The sequence below is a fragment of the Lytechinus variegatus genome, chromosome 6, assembly GCF_018143015.1.
Source record: "Lytechinus variegatus isolate NC3 chromosome 6, Lvar_3.0, whole genome shotgun sequence".
In the NCBI taxonomy this organism is placed as follows: Eukaryota; Metazoa; Echinodermata; class Echinoidea; order Temnopleuroida; family Toxopneustidae; genus Lytechinus; species Lytechinus variegatus.
In genome coordinates, this window is record NC_054745.1 from 41,215,918 (window position 1) to 41,238,695 (window position 22,778).

Below are 22,778 nucleotides of genomic sequence, written 5' to 3' on the forward strand. Positions count from 1 at the left end.
TGTAAGCATACCATGAATGCTCCACCCGCGTGAAGAGCGGGCAATCATAGATTAATGTCATGCTGAAGAATTCTGGTGCAACAGTGGATTTTGAACCACAATCTGGGAGGCATATCTACATATCCATGAAAATTTCAGGGACAAATTCAAATAAGGACTCGAAGGGTATTTGAATTTTTAGTTCTATTTTGGCATGACATGTGCACATTAAAGGGGAATGAAACCTTTGGAACAAATAGGCTTGTGTTGAAACAGAAAAATCAAAGAATAACAATAAAGAAAGTTTGAGAAAAATTGGACAAACAATGAGAAAGTTATGAGCATTTGAATATTGCAATCACTAATGCTATGGAGATCCTCTCATTGGCAATGTGACAAGGATGTGTGATGTCACATGTGAACAACTTTCCCTTTGATGGGCTATAAAATACCCCCAAAATGTCTCTTTTTGCTTTTTCTTATGGTGATACAAACTTTTATCCGGGATATATTCTTTAAAAATCTGTATTACATGCCCTCCTATAGAAAGAATACATGATCTACTGATAGATGTGATAAAAGAGGCAATTTAAGTGAAATATATACTAGTGTAATGGGGAGAGTTGTTCATCAGTGACATCACACATCTTTGCCGCATTGCCAATGTGAGGATCTCCATGGCATTAGTGATCGCAATATTCAAATGCTCTTAACCTTCTCATTATTTGTCCGATTTTTCTCAAACTTTCGTTGATCTGTTTCTTTGATTTTCTGCTTTCACACAAGCTATCTTGTTCTAAAGGTTTCATTCTCCTTTAAGATTTGTTGAAACTCTATAAATGCCAGTATCTTCAGAATCGGATTGAACTTTACCTTTGGTCTAAAGTTGTGAATTAACTATGGATAGCCAGTTGCAACATAAATCTCTAACAGTAGAGATTGAATGTATCAGCTCATTTGACTCTCAAATCGTCCTCAACTGTCTGGGAAGGATAGTCGTCTATTAAATCAACTTCAGAATACGAGCCTAGGCAATCCATCGATATGTATCTTTTACAGAGTTGAAAAGAAACTCTGGCATCTTGGGATTAGCTGAGGTCCATGAGTTACAGTAGGAAAATTATTTTGAAAGGTCAAGGAAAAATTTACACTTAAAAATATGTAAGTTTGATAACTTCCCCAAAGCCACAAATTATCACCACCTAAGCTGGTGACGAGTCAAGAATGTTGGTCTAGGTGATCACATAAAAACATAACTACTAAACACTACTACACGTGATATTAAAGCTTACTTCAATAAAGTAATTCACCTATTATTCTTGTGCAAATATACATATATTTCATGCCACAGGAGACTCAAATATTTATCAACATTAAAAAAAAAGAACATTAAAATTTATTTATTCAGAGCTGAATTTGCAAAGCTTCTAAACACTGCTGAGAATTAAATGATCATTACAAGGAAACTTATTATATCTATACACTTGTAAAGGTCAAAGGTCACATTTTCTGTTGTATATTTCATGTATAATCTGCTCTGAAGCAATACTTATATCTGTAAACCTTTAGTTTTTTAAGAAAGGTCATGAAGTCCTTTGTGGCAAGAGTGGGTCTATTAAAAAAAAAAAACTAGTAGAGTTGGGTTTATTGCACTAAAAATTACTGACTTGTGCCTTAGAATACACATGCACATGTAGCTATTGGTTACAAATGTAAATGTTCTCACCCTTTAATTGGGGGGTAAGTCTTTTGTATGGATTTTACACTGAAATTATCATGGCTGTGCTGACAAAACCTTGTACTTCAAAATCTATAAAAATTATGGCAGCTTTGGAATGGCTGTTTTTTTTCTAAATAAATATAACAACGGTGGCAGTCTCACACTGTCTGTGAAACAGTTTCCTGATACCTGTGAAGAATTCTTTGAGGCAAAAGGTTGCTACCCATGTTATACCTCTAAAATCTAACTTATGCTTAGCTGTCATCATAATATTTAAATTTTGAGATAAAAGGTTTCATCAGCCCAGTCACGTTATGGATCTTTAGGGATTAAAAAAGGAATATAAAAACCAATCCTTTGATAAAATTTAACTTCCCAATCAATTGACTCCTATCGGACCATAAATCCAAGGTATGACTGGCCAAGGCAAGGTCAAGGACTTAGGGTTCCTGTCTTAAAGAGTTGCAATAGATTCAAATCAATCTCAAAGTGCAATTGATCATAACTTCAGCTATATAACTCAAAAGGGGCATAGAAGAACAGCAAACCGTTTTGAACACAACCATATAATTATGTAACAAAGAGGAATGTCAATAAATAAATGTGGCCGCCCAGCTTACATATTACAACATACAAATAGTCGCCAGAAGTGAACAGTCTAATGTTATGGTTGTAATGTTAAAGTTGTACAGTCTAATGTTAAGGCACTGTCACATTATTCCATGAAGGCCTTGCATGTGACCGAAGGGTGACTATTTCTGCTACTCACAGATAGCCTGCATTGACAGTATCTCGCACGTATGTCACACGCAGTTGCCCGCAGAAGCGCACAAGTATAAAATTTGCACACAGAAAAGTTTTGAACATGCTCATGAATATCTTTGCTGCAGGAACAATATGACAGAGCCTTTACCAATGTAAAACAATCTCAATTAACAAAATCAGAGGCACGTTCACACGATAAGGAACATGCAGGCATTAAATCACACTGGACAGTAGTAACCCGAAGATTACACAGTAGTATAACTTACATTTTGGTTGTATATTTGTGTGTAATCAGCTAGGAATAAAAGAATGGAATACATGTAGATCTGTTATTAAGGAATGCCAGTTCATGTAACTCTGAAATTTACAAGAAATACATGTAGGATGATTGTCACTTTCATCTTGTAATATACCAGAGCCTTGGAATGTAATGTACATGGGTTATTCCATCGGGTTGGGTCCATTTTTCTTGACATTCCAGAATCGAAAAAACTGTGTCTCATGTAAACTAGCCAAATCTACAAGAAATACAGAAAAGATTTCACGATCAAACATGAATTACTATGGTAGGAGGCTTACCTCACATTGACTCATTAAAATTGATCTTCATTGATTGATCTTCATTGTGAAATACAACAGTTGATGCGGATCTACTCCACATTAAAAAGACATCTACAGACAGTAATTTTCCGTTTCAAAAACTGGTATTTTCCGTTAAATTCCGTTTCAACTTGATCTTAAAATGAAAATTCTGTTTTGTCACTGAAAACGTACGCAGCAAAAACCTGAATTCCCTTTTGCAAGGGTGAATTTCATGAATTTTTTACATGAAAAGTAGAACAACCAAACGGAATTTCCGTTTTATTTACCAGTAAATGGAAAGTCACTGTCCCTAGATATCATTTTGGATGAAACCTGATGGAATCACCCACATCTGTCTAAACAAGTTTGGCATTTTAACATTGTTTTGCAACTGATTATGGATTGCAAGCTCGGCGGTCACAAGTGATAAATATATACAAGCACATTGTAAGGTTGAAGCAGCAGCATGAAGCGTGAGTTGAAAAAAAAAAATGCTAGGTCGGGTGCTAGGTACATCTCCGATACTGTGGGTCGCAAAGCGGGACAGGTGTAGAAAAGATGCAAGGACTGTAAGAAAATAAATAGACAAAGAAAATGAAAGGTAACTACCCGGTACTAAAATTAAGTGGTATTGCATTAATTTGACAAAAATGTCAGTCGTGGTAACAATCTTAAAATGAGTTTCAACAGAAAATGACCATAAAGTGCTTTCGTATTGATAAAACATATTTTCCAAATCTGGTTTTAAAAAATGTGTAATTGCTGACCGATAAGCATGGCATTGCCACCAGATATTGGATCTTTCTCAAAGCAATGATAATTCATTGTCTTCACAAGAGCTTATCCATGCTCAATCAGAGCTGCCAATCTTTAAAAGTCAAAAGCAGTAATCTAAAAGCTGAAAAGTCATAATCTTGAGATAAAAACAGCAATTCATAAGCGGCCCTGTATGACGCCACAAATTCAAAACAAAATAGGTATTATAAAATTCTGATAACTTATCACTGATGGACTTTCTTCAAACCTTCATCGATATTTGTTAATATTTTTTTCTGCTATTTTAAGGACAAACTAATATCAAGGTTAACTCCTCAAAAAATCACATTACTTACTTTTCATCTAGAGTGGGATATCGATGTGTAGAAAAAAGGGCATCTGTAACGACCTCAAATGATACTGCATCCAATTTTCTTCTCCTTGTAAGGGTTCGTCACACCAGGAAGGGGGATGCCGGTCAGTAGATAGTCATTACCGACATTCTGCTCACAATAGTTAAGAAGTCTGAAGAGAGGGAGAGCGAGAGAGAGAAACCAGAGGTTATAAAGGAGGAATCCAAATCCAAATGGCGTTGTGGCCCCGTGGATAAGTCTTCGGACTTTGAAACAGAGGGTCGTGGGTTCGAATCCCAGCCATGGAATTTAATCGGCAAGAAATTTATCCACATTGTGCTGCACTCGACCCAGGTGAGGTGAATGGGTACCCGCTAGGATTTATTCCTTGAATGCTTTAGCGCCATTATGGCCGCTCAGCTACAGCCGGGGTAATAATAATATACCAAGTATATTTCAGCGCCTTGAGCACATAATCAATGTGGATTTGGCGCTTAAGAAATACTCTATATTATTATTATTAAATAAAAACTTGTTACCCTGTATCTTGTTCAATAAAAACTGATATCCTGGGTTTATATGTTTATTACCTTTGTTACATGATTTCTATGATTTATCAATAAAGAGGTGATTTATATATAAAAAAATTGTTTTTAAAGGAAAAATAGAAATCAGACAAGTTGAGAGATAAAACTTTAGATCAATATCAATTGGACAAACAATGAAAAAGTTAATGAGTTTTTAAAAGTTGTAAATAAATCACTATACCCATGGAGACTTCAAATTGGCGGCATATGTGATGTTATAGGGCAAGGACTACTCTTCCATGTACTCCAATAAAGAAAGTGGCTATAATGCCATTTTTTTCTCAAATGTTTTACCTCAAAATTAAATTATATTTTTCTTTCATGAGGACATATTACAATATTCTACCTGGGCTATATTTAGACTACTACCCCAGGCAAATAGGTTATTGAAACCCCCCCCCCACAAAAACCTGATAATTAAGTACATGGCCTATAGTTAGGGAATTGTCCTTGACCCTTGTCATAACTTTCTTACACAGCTCCAAATGTGAAATCTACATACATGTAGTCTTAGATCTCAATTCTAAAGCAGTCATACATATCGGTAGTAGCTTTCGTATTGCTTGTCCGATTTATTTCAAACTTGCACTATTCTGTTTTAAGTATCCTCTTTTAAAACACAACATTTATGACCTAGGCTGGATTCCATTTTAAATTACCCATCCAATAATGTACAAGGTTAGTATATAACCCCCGAGGAGGGGGGGGGGGCAAAAAAGAAAGAAAACCGTTCCAAAGCTTCGCTTATTTTTCGATACGCTGTTTCGGCCGCATTACAGCTATTCATCATATAACTTGCATCTAAACTCTAAAGTGAATGGAGATTCTTTGCTTCCTACTCCGACCAAATTTTTTTTCCACCAATAGAGGGCCCACACAAAAGCCCCAAATGAAAGTTTTTGAGTGCTGTGCTGAATAAAAAATATGATACCCAGGTAAATAAAAAACAAACAAAAAACACAACTGAGTGGAACCGAGTATTTTTGGTAAAAAAACCTGTGTTGTTCGTTGTATAGATCTACATGTACAAATTGTTCTATAGCAATAATTAGGCTACAACAATTAGTTTTGTAGATATCAATGCAAAACTGATCTCTGCCTTACAACTTTATTCTATTAAATTTCAACAATAAAAATCAAGAAACTACACCAAATATTCACTTGAGTGAGCTTGCTAAGTTTTATATCGGATGGCGCTATTGCAATTTCGCACTGGCCGACTTCGAGCAGATTTCCCCATCAGAAATTGTTCACAAATGTCATGGCAATTCTCTAATAAGCCCACCGCTTTTCTAAATATCGTTATCAGGAACGGCTGTATTCCAGCCGCTCAGATCTCGATGTTATCGTAAATATTGTTTGAATATCTGTCAGACTTATTCTTCTTCACTTTAAAGTAAAGACTCCTGTTGGCAATCCTCTTCTTCTTCTTACGTTGAGTAAAGTCCTCTTTACAGAGTATAGTCGTACTTGCATATTTTATTGTAATCACGTTAGACTTCCCTTGGCTTCACCGTAATTTTGATATGGACTGAATTTCGCAACAAAAATATTTGCCTGCGGCAAGCTCACCCGTTTGTTTGCCGCATGTTCGCATTTGGTCACTAGATTCAGTCCATATCAAAGTTACAGCAAAGCCAAGCAAAACAAGATTGAAGCAGAAATACAGTCGTTTCCAATATTCAGGAAAGCCAGGAAGTTCTTGATAGGGTGGGCAATGGCACCAGATTTGTGCTGTAGACATGAGTAAAAAAAATTCAATAGGTGCATTAGCCTCAAATTTTCATTCTATATTTTGAATGAACAATGTAGCAACATCTTCACATTTTCTGGCAGCCAAATTGATTATCTATCAATGTGACATGTTTCCATGGCTCCTCACAGAGGCTCAAATAGTGTAGGTCTAGGTCAGCATAAAGACTTAAAAATGCCTATTTTCAGCCATAACTTACAAGCCCACACAGTATAGGGATGGGCCAAAATGCAGTTGCATTTCCAGACAATTTTACATCCAGAGCATTTGCCGTATTTTTAACTATTTAGGAAATTTTATGATAAGTTTTGAACAACGTCTATTTGACAATAATACTAATAAAGAATACGTTTAGTAATGGCAATGCTTTTTTAGTAGAAATGCTGTTTTTTGGTTTTTGACCTACCTATCCTTGACCAGTAGAGGCACACAGGCAATATGAGAGACTCTCCAATAAGGGAGACAAGCTCCCATATTGGAGACTTGCTTTGCAAAGGAACAAAAGAAACAACTAACAAAAGCGTAATTTTTACCACCAAAAATTTGTCTCGCTGAGGTCGGAACCCATTTGAATTGTGTGTGGATTACAACAAAAGTTCTCATCAAAACAAAAGTAGATGGTGAATTTTTATAGTAGAAGGTGAAATGTGGTAATGTTTCATGACGAATCTGCTTATCACATTTTATTTGATGCCAAAGTAATCATTTTGCAGCAAATGTAAACAAAGGAAATTGGTCTCCCGAACTGGAGACTGTCTTTAAAATTGGATACCGGTACCCAAGGCCAAATTCCTTACAAAAGTCTCTGTTAAACTTTGATATTGCTCACTCATTCAATGAACAAGGTTATGATGATATTGCAGATATTTATGACATGGCATGGGACTTGGGTCGGAGAGTCTCCCAATATTTAGGTATGTTACAAAAGCGCCCTCTAGGTGCTTTCTAAATGAGGCAATGAGTGTGCTGGCTTGATTTGCAGGGCGATTGTGGGGGCAGTGCTTTGCATTGTTTTTGCATGTGCAAGGAAAGGTTATTGCCCATGTCATCATTATATAATATTGACTGGCCTTGAGGGGAACATCAAATATATTGCCAGCAAAAGAATCATATTGGCCCGAGTCTTTAGACGAGGGCAATATGGGTCTTTTAAGGGCAATATATTTGATGTTCCCCGAAAGAAGAGCCAGTCAATATTTTTATTATCATCCAAATCAGATATCTAGAGCAAAAATCATGATAATGGGGATATTTCTTTTAAAAATAGATTTCTATTGTGTCATGTTAATATCGGTCTAGGCTCTGCATTTTACCATTATGACGTACTTGCAAGCTCTCGGATCCAGCGTTGTCTTTATTATGACGTATATTGTTGGTGCGCGGATCCTTGTGAAGCGTATCTCTTTATACGCATCCACAAATGCCCGGATGTGAGACCAGGGAAAATACAAAGGTATATTTTGCGTCGTCTCTGCATGCAAAGTAAATGCGCACATCGAGGCCGAGGAAAATACAAACAATATACCTACCCTTCCCGATATTCAGAAAATGTAGGGCAATACGGTTTTGTAAATGACCAGCTCAGATGTCTGATACGGGTGATAATTGTTTTTACGTAGTTGAATGTTTATAGTAGCTCTCTAGACTTGAAAAAAAAAATCATTCGGCGATCTTGGGACTCTGTGTGCTACTGAAACTTTGGCCTTGCTTTCAACCTCTTGCTATTCACATTTACAGGTTTCATACCACTTTAAAAGGTATTCAAACTGACAGAGCAACATTTTAACTATATTGTCGTGAAATTTTAATGAAATCTACTGACGCCAAGTGTGTTTTTTATGTCCCTGTTTCAGCGGGGTCTGTTATTTTGGGGAGTGTTTTGGGGCACTTCCATATGCAAATGCATGCGCATTGCTGTTTTCTATTAGTGCACCTTGGTCCCAGTTAAGATCACAACTTTTGGCTTAAAAAACAAAGGAATGTAAGAATTGAATAGGCAATTTATATGACCTTAAAACTGCAATAATTTTATTTCTGGGGCTATTGAGATAAATGAGGTGTTAAATTAAAGGTCTTGATGAGCTCTAAATGATGCCATGAAGAAAATATCTTATTTCTGAGATTAATTTTTTTTGCAACATACCTACAATATTGGTCGTGCGCCTCTACTCTGTTGTCGTCGACTAACGTTAGCTTGAATGTGATTGAGCTATGGCTTGCCTATAATCTGACTATGCATTCACAAACAATTACTGCTGAGAAATTTGCTCCAAATCTGCCCTTGCCAGCAGTAGCGGACCATGACCCGGACGAGACAAAGCATTGGGGGGGGCACTGCATTATGTGAACAATGCTGTGCCCCCCCCCCCCCCCCAATGCTTTGTCTCGTGCGGGTCACGGCCCACTGCTTGCCAGGCTTCGCCTTGGCTTGCGAATCTACTTTTTTAGCGCCGCTGCGTTGCAAACGTTTTCTACCGACCGGGGCACACGCCATCGCCAGCACCAGCGGCCTGGGACGAACCACCCTCTCGTACTCTCAAAGCAGCAAGCCTATGTCTACTTACTCGGCAGCCACTTGTGACAATTTACATCTTTCAATGTTTGCTTCTCGTCTCAGCTGATCAACAGTCTTTCTAAGAGTCATATCGCTTCCTCCGCCAGACATCTTGGATCTTTCCTCTCCAAATACAGATGCAAAATAACCTCAATCTCGAAGCTGGTTGACGCCCTTTTCACTCCGTTTTGTCAATTCAGAAACGTAACCTGCCCGCATCACAAACGAACGTAGAGGGCGGCAACACTATTAATAACTCTGCAGTCATATAGCACGACATTTTTAGGAGCCTAGAAAATTCACAACAAAATCCGTCTGCATCTTCAAATAACGCTTTTTCAGAACAGAATCATGAGCAAAGCTTCTAATAACACCAAATCTACCAATGCTAATACCCAGTCAGCAAAATGTATGGGGCCCATATGGGATTAATCTGGGCAACAATATGGGCCCCATATGTGCGACACATATGGGGCCCATATGGGAATGTACTTTCATTTTTATTTATTTATTATTTATTTCGTTTTATTTATAAAGGGTAGCCCCATCAGTAGTCATGTACTGTTTTCCAGGGGGCCCTGTAAACAAATGTTTACAATATAACAAACAAGCAAATTACATAAGGAAAAACAAATAGAACATGCAAAATAATCAGAAGTGAATACATAGAAAAAAGATGATGGTATACATAGTACCATGTAGGGAAGTAACATTAATTCATCTAGATTTCAATCAGCATTACAATACAGGAAAATCAGCCCCCCCCTACATTTCAATTATCTAAATTAAGGTTAATCAGTGTGATTGCTACTCAATGTGAATAGTACATACGCAAATTTACAAGTGGAAACAAAAGTATGCAAATCAACTATTTTCCATGAAATTAACAGAGAAAATTATAATTATTTCATATGTGACAATCTTTAACATGTGTTGCATGTAGTTATGATACATGTATTTCATACAATATTAAAAAAGCTGTATCTGTGCTTCACATACTGATATCTGCATGTTGCAGAGAATGAAGGGGCTATTTCCTGGAAATGCACCAGTTCAAGTACTGTGAACAAAAAGCATTCTACTAGCACTTCTCACTGATGGGGGTAGGCTATTCTAAAGTAAAGCACCATCGATTGATAGTGCACTTTTACCACATTCTGTCTTCACTCTTGGAATGATCACACCATAATTACCGGGTATCTGTTTAGCGCTTGACCCCCTAAACCCAAACGTACGCGACAACTAGATGCTGGTGATTGTACGTCAAGGGACAGATGCAGATAGATGCCCCCAAATCCCGACCCCCCCCCCCCTGAGATTGAGCTATATTGATCAGCTGGAAAGTTTTTTTACAACATGAAACCAATAAGAAAACAAATCCAATCAACTGTAGAGGAGCTGGGGTAGTAGATTACGACTGATGCTTTACTTTTTCAATTTCGTTTTATCCATGCCATGTTTCCCATCATGTACCCATCTCCAATATCAAATACTAGGACACCTATGCTACTTGCTCAAATGTTTTATGAATAGTGAATGAATACGTATTCATTGTATCATAACTTAATAATTCAATGAATGAGTATGAAGTAGAATTTAAAAAAGATATGATAGTTTAAAGAGGACTAGGAAAAGGAAAGGAATGGGAAGGGGAAATGAGAAAGAGATTACGAATAGAAAAAAGAGAAACGGAACAAAAGAGAAAAACAGAAAAATAATAAAAAAAAATAACCTTCACACCTCCAAAGTCATGTGTCGATTGCTTCAATGCAAACAAAAATGAATGGGAATCAAGCAGAAATTTAACATGACCTTGTTGAAGTAAGAAGTCAAACATTTAGTTTTTCTGATAAAACATATTGCCCTGCATTAGAAAACAATATTAACATATCTAATTTTCTGAACGCTTAAATGCATTGGCGTATTTTTGTAGTTTTAAATTTTGCTCTAATAAAAGTGCTGACAGTTTGAAAACAAGCACATGAACCCCTTTTTTTTTAATGTTTGCACCTCTTAGGTTTGATTTCCTTTACAAATGCAAAGTTTTGTGAAAATGACATGGGTTTTGACCTTGATCATGTGACCTGAAACTCGCACAGGATGTTCAGTGAAACTTAATTACTCTTATGTCCAAGTTTCACAAGTCATATCCATAAACTTTCAAAGTTATGATGGTAATTCAACAGATATCCCCATTATGGCCAAAGTTCATTGACCTTTGACCTTGGTCATGTGACCGCAAATGTGCACAGGATGTTCAGTGATACTTGATTACTCTTAACTTTGATTATGATAAATACAATGGAACTAAGTTAATGACTGACTTGTCGTGGCCAAACATTGAACAAAGATGCAACTACTTTCTTGCAACACTCATGTACAAATGCATTAATGGCACAGCTCCTGGAAGATTATGTAATGAAATTGAAATGTATTGTGACCGCCATGGTTTTAACACAAGAAACGCAGATTCTTTAAATGTAATAATACCTAAACCTAAGCTAGAATTATTCAAACAATCATTTAAATATGCTGGTGCTAAAGTATGGAACGAGCTTCCACCCAGTCTCCAAAATGCAACATCATTCGATAATTTTAAATTTGAATACAAGAAATTAATTCCCAAACCCTGATGTGCAATTCATACGTACTACATTACCTGAGAGCTTTAATTATTAAGGAATGGATTTGTAGCCCAAAACCCGATATACAGTTTCATGTACTTTTAACCTACCATTTTTTTCTAATACACTTCGATCCAAACCTTGTTTTCTTTTTCTTTTAGTACCTATATCTTTGTCGTAATTCGTTACAATTTATTATGTATTATTTTTTTTATATATTTTATAATTCAATTTGCTTCATATAAATACATGGAACACAAGTGTTATGTATTCTCATACTTTAATGTAAATTATACCACTTTTTTTTATTCCTATTACATATCAATGTTCAACTTGTGAATATGTTTTATTAGCCTGAGTTTTACCGATTTTTATATAGTTCTATAAACATTAATTCATACATTTCGTCCATGAATCGTGTACTTTTTTGGTTATTTAATACTTAAATTTAATTACATTTACTTTATTTCTTTGTATAACATATTGTAAATGCTCTTGTATTGCATTGTATCATTTCAAACACAATCTTTTAGATATTACACTGATTTTTTATCTTATCTATAATATATTATTGATTTACATGTATTTATGTTTTTAATGTCAGGACCATGATGTAAAACAGTTTTTAACTGATCTTGTCATCCTGTATAAATATATTTGAATAAATAAATGTCCAAGTTTTAACAACTAGACCAACACACTTTCAAAGTTAATATGGTAATTCAACAAATACCCCAATTTGGCCAAAGTTCATTGACCTTTGACCTTGATCATGTGACATGAAACTTGCACAGGATGTTCAGTAATACTTGATTATTATAATGTCCCAGTTTCATGAATCAGATCCATAAACTTTCAAGTATCACTGAACATCCTTTGCGAGTTTCAGGTCACATGATCAAGGTCAAAGGTCATGTAAGGTCAATGATCTTTGGCTACGTTGGGGGTATTTGTTGAAATCCATCATATCTCTGTAAGTGTATTGGTCTAGGTCATAAACATTTAAATAAGAGTAACCAAGTATCACTGAACATCTTGTGCGAGTACTAGTAGTTTTCAAAATCAGCACTGCTGCTATATTGAATCGTGTGATGCAGGTGAGACCGCCAGAGGCATTCCACTTGTCAAACATTTGGCCTATATTTTGATGAGTCTTTTCATATCTTAGGATGTAAACTAAATATCTGAACACAGAAGATGTGTACTGGCCTATATGGCATAACTTATAGATTAAACCAAAATATTTGAACCATGGTATGCATGATAGTGTGGTAATTACAAACCTCAAGCTATAAGAATTGCAGTTATTCGTTGGATTCTTAATCTGCCACATATATGTGTTGTCAAAGGTCATGACTTTCTAATGGCAGGAGTTGAGTCAGTCTTTTCCAATGAATACACCTTTGTTTTCTTTTTCAATAACCCAATGTATAATATCTTTAACAGGGTAAAACCATGAACCTAGTGAGAAAACTATTCCTTCATACCCTCTAAATAAGCAAAGATATAAATCAAAGTAAGCGAAACAAGCTCAAAGTTGACATACTTCATATTTCTATATAGGCCTATACTCATTTTAAAATATATATTAATATATCTTAGACTCAGGGTGCCAGTTAAAAATGGCAGAGGTAATAATGTCAGGGGTAAAAATGGTAGAGGTAAAGATGATAAAGATAGGCTACGTCATAATAATTATCATCCTTGACCGGACTCTTGTCGACGAAATGGGCTATAAGAACTGATAAAATATTGTGCTGTTTTCGTCATTTTAGGTCTATACATCGTCATTTAAACTCAAGCATTTTCTTGCCAAAATGATTTCAATTATTGATTGATGAAAGTATCTTTAGTTCGTGAGCAGAACAGCGCTTCACATGCAAACCCAACGATTTGATTTAAATATAAACACCAATGTGTGCAGCCATTAATCCTCTGAAACGAACAAGTTCGAGTCTACGTCAAAATTCTTTTATAATTTAACCTGGATAAAAAATAACCAAACATTCTGTAATAAAAGTAATTTTCTTTATTTCCACATCATGATGGATCATGATGAATAGATATTGATGTCACTGGCGGATCCATGGGGCACAGACGGCCTGAGCCCCCCCCCCCTTGAGTGGTACAAATAAAATCTCAGCAAATATGCGGTTTTAACCCACGTGTGCCACTTTTTAAAGCGAAGCCTTTTTCTGCTTGCTAATTATTTTTGTGGATGAATTAAATTAAGAGTTAGGTGAAAATCTTTTCTGCGTGTCATTTTCAGGAAAATGTGCCCCGCCCCCCCCCCCTTGGAAAATCCCGGATCCGCCCCTGAATGATACAATTATTGTTCAGTCTATAGAGCAATACCTCATTATATGACATCCAAATGGATGTCATGTTCCCAAACTACTGTGTTATGCTAACTGTTGCCACATGAATTTTGAAATGTGTAGAGAAATAGGGATTCAAATTTATGGGTGTTTCGTATATAGGTACCATTCTCTGGAGGCTTTTTTGGAGAGGTAGTTCGCCCTAATGAATAATAAAAAATATCAAAAAATAAATTGGTGAAGGTTTTAAGTTTTAGGGTGTGATGTCATATATGGAAACCTTCCCCATTACATTTTATGCACTACAAAATGGTTCGTAGCTGTTTAAAAAACTATATTTCAAGAGCGTAAGTGAAATGATTTGACTCTTGATATAAACTGAAGATACATTAAAAACCATTTTGATTCTTTTTAAATTACATAAATATTCTATACACCATATATGGGAAAACTGCTCTCAAATTACTTCATCATTTAAGATATAAAAGTATAGCTTTTTAAATCTTTGATGGATTTCCTAAGACCCTTTTTATTTTCTTAGAACATTTCGTAGTTAATCTATGTAGGGCTTACATGCGGGGGCTTTTTATATTTTTTGCATGGGGATTTAAGACCACTTTTACCTATGACATTATAACCTCGCCATTTTTACCTCTGCCATTATTACTTCTGCCATTTTTACCTCTGCCATTTTTACACCGAGCTGATTTAATTGCCATATCCGAAACCTGGCTAAGTTCGAAAGTCCTCTTGTTCATATGCCTAACTACCCGTTCGTTTGCAATAATAGGAAATATTCCAGAGGTGGTGGAGATGGAATGTATATCCATGATTCTTTTTATTTCTTAGTATGCACTGACCTTAATTTAAGCGAAGCAACATGCGATTCTTTATTCATCGAACTGGAACAGTGCTCAGGAAAAATATAATTGTAGGAACTTTGTATAGAGCCCCATCGTTTGACGTTTATTCATTTATTGAGGAGTTTTATAGCCTTTTGATCCGTCTTTCCAGGGAAAATAAAAGGGTATTTTTGACGGGCGACTTAAACATAGATATTTCAAAACTCAAATTCTCAATCTAAGAACTTTGTGAACTGTCTTTTCATTAATTTCTTTCTTTCTATAATAATAAAAATAATAATAATAATAATAATAGGCATTTATATAGCGCCATCTATCTAGAAATATTCTATTCCGAGGCGCACAAGAAAAGAAGGAAAGAGAAAGTTTGGATGAGTGTCAAAGTGCCAATAACTAATACTGTTAGAAAAGATAAGATTTCAGTTTTGATTTAAAGGTCTCCAGTGATTGTATAATTCTTAAATTTAATGGCAAATTATTCCAGAGAGAAGGTGCTGAGGCAGAGAAAGCTCGTGCACCATATGCAACACGTGTCTTGGGAGTCTTAAGAAGTTGCTGGTGTGATGATCTCAGGCTTCTAGCTGGTGCATAAGGCGTGACAAGCTCTTGTAGATATTTTTGGTGCCAAACCATTATACACTTTCCAAGTGAGAAGAAGTATTTTAAATTCTATACGCTTCCGGATTGGCAACCAATGTAACTTTTGGAGAATTGGTGAGATGTGTTGATAATTCACAGACCCACAAGGATTACTAAGACAAGTGCCACCCTTTTAGATAATTTTCTGAAAAAAATCAATTTAACTTAGATACTAAAGGTGGAGTGATATACTCTGACGTGTCAGATCACTTGCCAATATTTCATGTAACTTACACGAATGTTAGTAAAACTAAATAGGCAAATCATAACGTACTCCTTAGATCTTTTACAAAATAAAATATTGCAAAATTTACAAATCAAATCGAAAATTCAAATTGGGACGAAATTTTCAATATGCAGGATGCTAATCAATCATACGACATATTCATAACTAAATTTACTACATTGTATAATAACCATTTTCATTAAAAAAACACCCAGTAAGAAAATTAAACTGAAATGTTGGATGACTGATGGTTTGCTTCAATCTGTTCGACATAAAAACAATCTATATTAAAAAAAATCCATAAACCAACAGTTCGAAATGAAATTCAATAAAAGGATTCTCTTAAACAAGTGAACTATGTGAAACGGCAGGCTAAAAAACATTATTATAAATCCAAATTTGAAGAATATAAAATAATATAAACCGTACATGGCAAATGATAAAATTAATATTAAATTAAAAAAGAAAATCAACCTCCAACACCATGTTTGTGATGAAGGTCGGTCGACAGACCCGTTCCAAATAACAAATACTTTTAATAATTTTTTCGTCGAAATAGGTTCAAAGTTAGCTAATATCACTTTTCAAAATGATACAGATTTCAGAACTTATCTATCTGGACCAAATTCAAAATCTTAGTTTTTAAATCCGGTAAGCCAACGTGAAATATGTAACATTGTCATGCGTTTTAATAACAATAAAGCCCCGGGTTTTGATGAATGCTCACCGAAGATTGTTAAACTTGTAATCGAATTAATAAGCGAACCTTTATGTCATATATTAAATTTATCGTAAACCTCTGGGGTATTACCTGGCAAAATAAAAAATTCTCGAGTTTCTCCAATTTCTAAAACTGGTGACAAAGAGCAAATTGGTAATTATTGGCCCTATCTGATTCAGTGCTTTCTGTTTTTCTAAAATATTGGAAAAGATCATTTATAAAAGGACTTATAGTTTTCTTAAAAATAACAAGTGTCTTTTTGAGTCTCAATACGGATTTCGTAGTGACGACTCAACAAAACTAGCTCTTCTTGAATTAACAAATACCGTAATTGACTCCTTTGAGCACGACTCATTTGCAATAGGAATATTTATTGACTTTTAAAAAGCGTTTGACACTAGTAATCATAATATACTTTTATCTAAACTAAATAACTATGGTATTCGTGGAACTGCTCTCAACCTTTTTTTTCTAGTTACCTCTCAAATCGCAAACAATGCACAATTTATAACTCCGTTCAGTCTAAACGTAGGACAATTGAATGTGGAATACCACTAGGATCATTACTTGGACCACTTTTGTTCATTTTATTTCGTCAAATCTCCTTTCCTTTATTATGTATGCCGACGATACCAATACTATTTATTATGATAAAAATCTTAATCATTTATGTGAAACTGTAAATACTGAACTAACAAATGTTTGTAAATGGTTTTGTGCAAACAAGCTTACCATTAACTATAAGAAATGTAATTTCATTATATTCCGTAACTCCACAAGGCGTATTGTTCTTAATCATGTAGTGGTGAAGCTTAACAACCAAATTATTCCCAGAGTTGAAAATACTATATTTCTTGGCCTTATGATTGATAGGAATTTAACATGGATACATCCACATAAATGAAATTGAGGACAAAGTTGCAATAAATACTGGAATAATATATCTCCTAAGTTTTTACTTGCCTAAAATTGTATTGCGTACATTGTATGGCTCTTTAATAATAATAATATTTACCCAGGGTAGCCACTCTCAGCGGTAAGCTGTTCTTCCAGCGGGCCCTGCATAACATAATTTGCTATTACTACCCTTCTCCATTCCCATACGTCGAGCGCCTGACAAGAAGGCAGAAGGTCCCTTTTTTAAGTCTTTGGTAGGACTCGGCCGGGGATCGAACCCACAACCTCCCGTCCATGAGGCGGGCGCTCTACCACTGAGCCACCATGTCCGGTTTTTAATCCTGCCATATTTTTATTACTGTAATTTAGTCTGGGCTATCACATATCAAACCCATCTTAAAAAAATTATGTTCCTTCAAAATATAATTGTACGTATAATTTCTCCAGACGACATTAATTATTTAGAAATTAAAAAAAATTTATAAACATGATTTCATTAATATTAGATTTTGGCACAATGTAGCTCCTTTTGGAATAAAACTCTTTTTATATATGAAATAACGTACTAAAAAGAAAAAAGAAAATAAAACAAAACTTATCTCTTAATATGAAAGCTTTCAGTGATAAAACCCAAATTTAGCATGAAAAAAATGTATGAAGTTAAAAAAGAACTGAACAAAAATTGAGAATAAACTAATAGAAACCTCTATAGGGACCATCATTCGACAGAGACTGCGTTGGTTAAAGTTTTCAATGGTTTTCTGCTGGCTGTGAACAAGGCGACGAGTTAGCATTGGTCCTTAATTCTCGACTACACAGCCGCTTTTGAAACTACTGACCAAAGTCTGCTACTAAATCGCATTGAGGTGGAATTCTCCATCACTGGAACTGCCCTGGAATGGATCCGCTTATTCCGCTAATATCATTATGGTCGGTTCCAACAAAGAATTAATAATGATACGCTCTTTGAACCTTTCCCCCCTAATTTTTGGAGTTCCGCAGGGTTCCGTAGTCGGCCCACTCCTTTTTTATTCTTTATGCCAGTCCACTAGATTCTCACCAAGGTGTTCAGGATGTAATGTACGCGGCCGACACACACATTTGGAGTAGAAGGGGGGGGGGGGGGGCATTTCAAATTTACATTAGAGCCTCCATTAAAAAAAATCGTTCCCAGGCCCTGCCCTGCTCCATGTTTCATCACTCCTGACGGACCCTAATTATATGATAATGAAATGAAATTATAAGCACAAAACAGTAAATAAGGTCTTAATAAATATCTTAGATTGAAACTACACCTTTCATGTCTATTTAGCAATAATCTGATTAAATGAACGAATCCAAAATGAGGTCTAAAAGATCATAGGGTAATAAGCGATTCCCTTCAGCGAAGTCAGGATAGTTATTCAATAACAAGAAAAAAATACCCAACCCCAAAACGTCATATAACCTTAAATCTTTGTTGATTTTTGTAATGTCAAGTGCAAAGTCTAACCATATAATGACGATTTCCTACAAAATGATTATTCTTTATTTATTGATCAGACGGATTGGTGCTATAAAATCTCCAATACCGATTACTTTATAAATGTGATATTTTTAATACTTAATTTCCTCATTCGACATCATGATGTTCGAGCCACTGCATTGGTAACATCATAGACTGAAATACATGTAGACTCAACAAGAACCTACTTCATTAGATTTACCCTGTACAAGACGAATGGAGGTGCGGTGTAAGTTCGTCATTTATCTTGTTTCTTTTTCCTATTGTACAATGACATGCTATATACCTTATGATATTACTTTTTTTAAAGAACAGATATGAAATGTTTTCGTTTGTAAAACCGTTTTTTTCTGAAGTGTGATGCAATCTTCGCAAAAAATCGTTATACTTACTAATTCAATACTCACTTCTAATTTTCTTGGAGACTTTGGTATAGCAGCTGTCCCCCCCCCCCCGCGACCAAGCATGATTCCTTTACGATTCTTGATACAAAGATTGTGTAAAGAACATTATACAAACTTGGTAAGAGTTCTATGGACATGATGGACAAGGGAATTAGTAGAAAGTATACGTTTTTCGTTTGCAGTTACTAAAGAATATATCCAGGTTAAATAATTGACTTCTTTCCAAATTATTCCTTATTATTTACGGTAGAAGTATAGGACAACAAAACAAAAAACTGTGTGCCAATACTTAGCCGATTTTTTGGCGGAAGCGACATTTGTATATATAATATTTGAGGCTTCATTTACCACATAAAAAATGCTTATTTTGTCTACGCTTACTACGCTCGAGTGTAGTGTTGTAGGATAAAGTAAAAAGTCACAAATACGCCTAGACAATTATAGTTTTCGCAGTTATTCTTCTGGCATTCCCCCGATTTCTTAGCAATCAGGTAAAAAAATATCCAACACACTACAATTTACCATTTATAAACACTAAGAAATTTTGTATTTCCCAGGCGGAACAGAAAACAGCAATAACAATGGTGTTCACGATACAAGTAGACGATCCATCGACAGATACCAACCAACGAGGTTAGTTTGAACCAAGGAGTCTTTAAAACTATTTATTTGAACATCGATTGCTATGACGTCATTACGACTAGATATAAAATTCCTTTTCATTCTTATAAGGAAAACAGCATAAAGTATTTAAACAAATATTCATACAATTTAGAATACACAGTAAGACACCGTTCTCACTGTATACCTTCCTCAAACTAGTTTACTGGAAACTAGTTTAGTTGAAATTAGTTTTATGTGTAGTGAGAACGGTATTCCATGTATGAATATTAAGGCCTGGTCACACCGCCCGAGCGTTGTCGGAGCGGTCGTGGAGCGGTAGGGAGAAAGGGTCAAATTTCGCTCACAAAATTGGGGAAAATATCGAAAACAAAAGTCGAACCCCCCCCCAAAAAAAAAAACAATCGAAATAGAAAATGGGGAACGGTAACGAGCGGTGATGATTTTTTTTCTCTCCGCTCTACGACCGCTCCAACAACGCTCGGGCGGTGTGACCAGGCATTGAGCATCAAGTTCTAAAATCGGGTCGCGGAGCAGTCAGAAGGTTTGCGGTGGCCTCAAAACAACAATTGACTTTTCTAAGATTTTGTCCGATATCTTACAAACTCTTTTTGTTTCCTTATAAAAATTTGTATACTTTTGACAAGGTTGAATTCCTATCATGGTTTGCTTACCCATTATTGTTCACTATTGATTCTGTAAGTTATAGGTCTTCATAATTATTTAGATTACAAGGTATTGGTTCGAGTTGGGTGACGGGAGATTGATAGTGCTCCATCGAAGAAAGGGTGCGAATTGCACTGTTTAAAAACCCCTAATTTTGCATAAAAAGATTTTGTAGAAAAACAATAACAGAATCATTATGTAAATTCATAAAACAGGAATTTTTCTGCAATTTACCAGAACAGGTCTGTTTAAAAATGGGGAAAGGGTATTTTATTTAAGGAAATTTGTAAGGTCCCATACAACAAATACCAATTTTCTTTAATTTTACATGATATAATGTAAGATTACGCAATCTGGTAAAATTACAAGTGCTCTCCAGACTCTGCTGCAGAAACTTCATTTATTTTGAGGATAATTTTTCTAACAGCGTGGAACCCTTTTGTCCCGCATTTGGAACCCTCGAGAGAAGGGTTTCCTAAAAACGTTCTTTACATGCTTAAGAACCTTAAAGGACAAGTCCACCCCAACAAAAACTTGATTTGAATAAAAAGAGAAAAATTCAACAAGTATATATAACACTGAAAATTTCATCAAAATTGGATGTAAAATAAAGTTATGGCATTTAAAAGTTTCGCTTATTTTCAAAAAAATAGTTATATGAACGAGCCAGTTACATCCAAATGAGAGAGTTGATGACATCACTCACTCACTATTTATTTTCTATTTTATTATATGAAATATGAAATATTTTTATTTTCTCGTCATTATCATGTGAAATGAAGTTTCATTCCTCCCTGAACACGTGGAATTCCATTATTTTAATATTTTGTGCCTCAGGCAATGAGGTCCTAATCATCAAATTCGTAAAAATTGAAATATTGTATAATTCAAACAACAAAAAACAAAAGAAATTGTGAGTGAGTGACGTCATCGACCCTCTCATTTGGATGTAACTGGCTCGTTCATATAACTATTTTTTTTTAAATAAGCGAAACTTTAAAATGTAATAACTTTCTTATTTTACATCAATTTTGATGAAATTTTCAGCATTATGCTTGTCTGATTTTTCTCTTTTGACTTAAATCAACATTTTTCTGAGGTGGGCTTGACCTTTAAAGAGTTGATAAAGAATCGATAACGGTTCCAAACGGGCTGTTTAGGGTAACTAAGAAGGGCGATTCCACATTAGAACTTCAAAACTATCATAAATGTCAACATGCTTTCAATGAGTCATAAGTAGTGTATCATAGCAAAATATTACAGTAATATTTTGCTATGATACCTAAATTTTTTGAAAATTAGTTTTAACCAAAAGTGAAGTCAGATATATTTTTTTGGTTGGAACAATGGAATTTTCATTTTCAATAATTTTGCTAATTAAATAGTCAAGTACAAACACTGCCTGAGACAATTATTGGCAAAGCACGAGAAGATTGAAAATATTGCAGGTCAATCATGTCAATGGAATAATGTATAATTGATGGTTCCAAATAATATCTACATTTTCATGATCCATAATAGGGGCAGCCCTGATTTTCCGAACCTATTTTTGACAATGTCCCGTACGACACATGAAAATGCAAAAGTGTTTCCTACAATTTTATTTTTGATGATGCAATTTCACAATATCAGTTTCTCTACCTTTGACCCATGGGTGATCGATTTATACCATAAGGATCTAATTACTGCCCTTCATTTGTTCAATAATTGTCCTATTAAAAGTTGTCCCGTACGACTCAGTGTGTGTCGTACGGGGTATGTCCCGTACGACACACAATATATAATGCATTTAATTGCAGGATTTGGATTCAGGAACTATAAATAGAAGGTTTATTTTAATTCAAGTAATTGATTTGACATAAAGTGAACTGAAAAGGTACTTTTTCTATCCATAGATCGTGAAACGGGTGATTCAAACCATTTTAATAGATTTCATGTCGCCGTATTCTTTTGTGAATCTCTTCAGCTAAACTGATGATTTTCACTGGTCAGAGCCGGTTAATTTTTTTGTCATTGAGCATGAAAAGAAAACCTTTATAATTGGTTCACCCTCTCCTGGAAGATGACTTCCTCTTGCATGCTAATGTGGAATTATTATAAGATGCAAAAAAAATTACATATCAATCCTCTATTTGGACTTCCCTTAATGATCACTTTTTTATATAGAGTATTGAAACTCCTTACCTTTTTTCAAGTTGCAAAAAAAATATGGAAAATAATACAAACCATATGGTTTTATGAAATGC

At 35.1% G+C, this 22,778-nt stretch overlaps 1 long non-coding RNA gene across 1 annotated transcript; it reads right to left on the reverse strand.

Annotated features, from left to right (window-relative positions):
* Positions 1-1,112: 1,112 nt before the first annotated feature.
* LOC121417500 lies at positions 1,113-9,260 on the reverse strand. The gene is made up of 3 exons (XR_005970360.1): positions 9,060-9,260; positions 4,159-4,327; positions 1,113-3,613 (listed from the first exon to the last, which is right to left on the reverse strand). It is a non-coding gene; the product is annotated as an uncharacterized LOC121417500 (long non-coding RNA).
* Between the last annotated feature and the right edge of the window lie 13,518 nt (positions 9,261-22,778).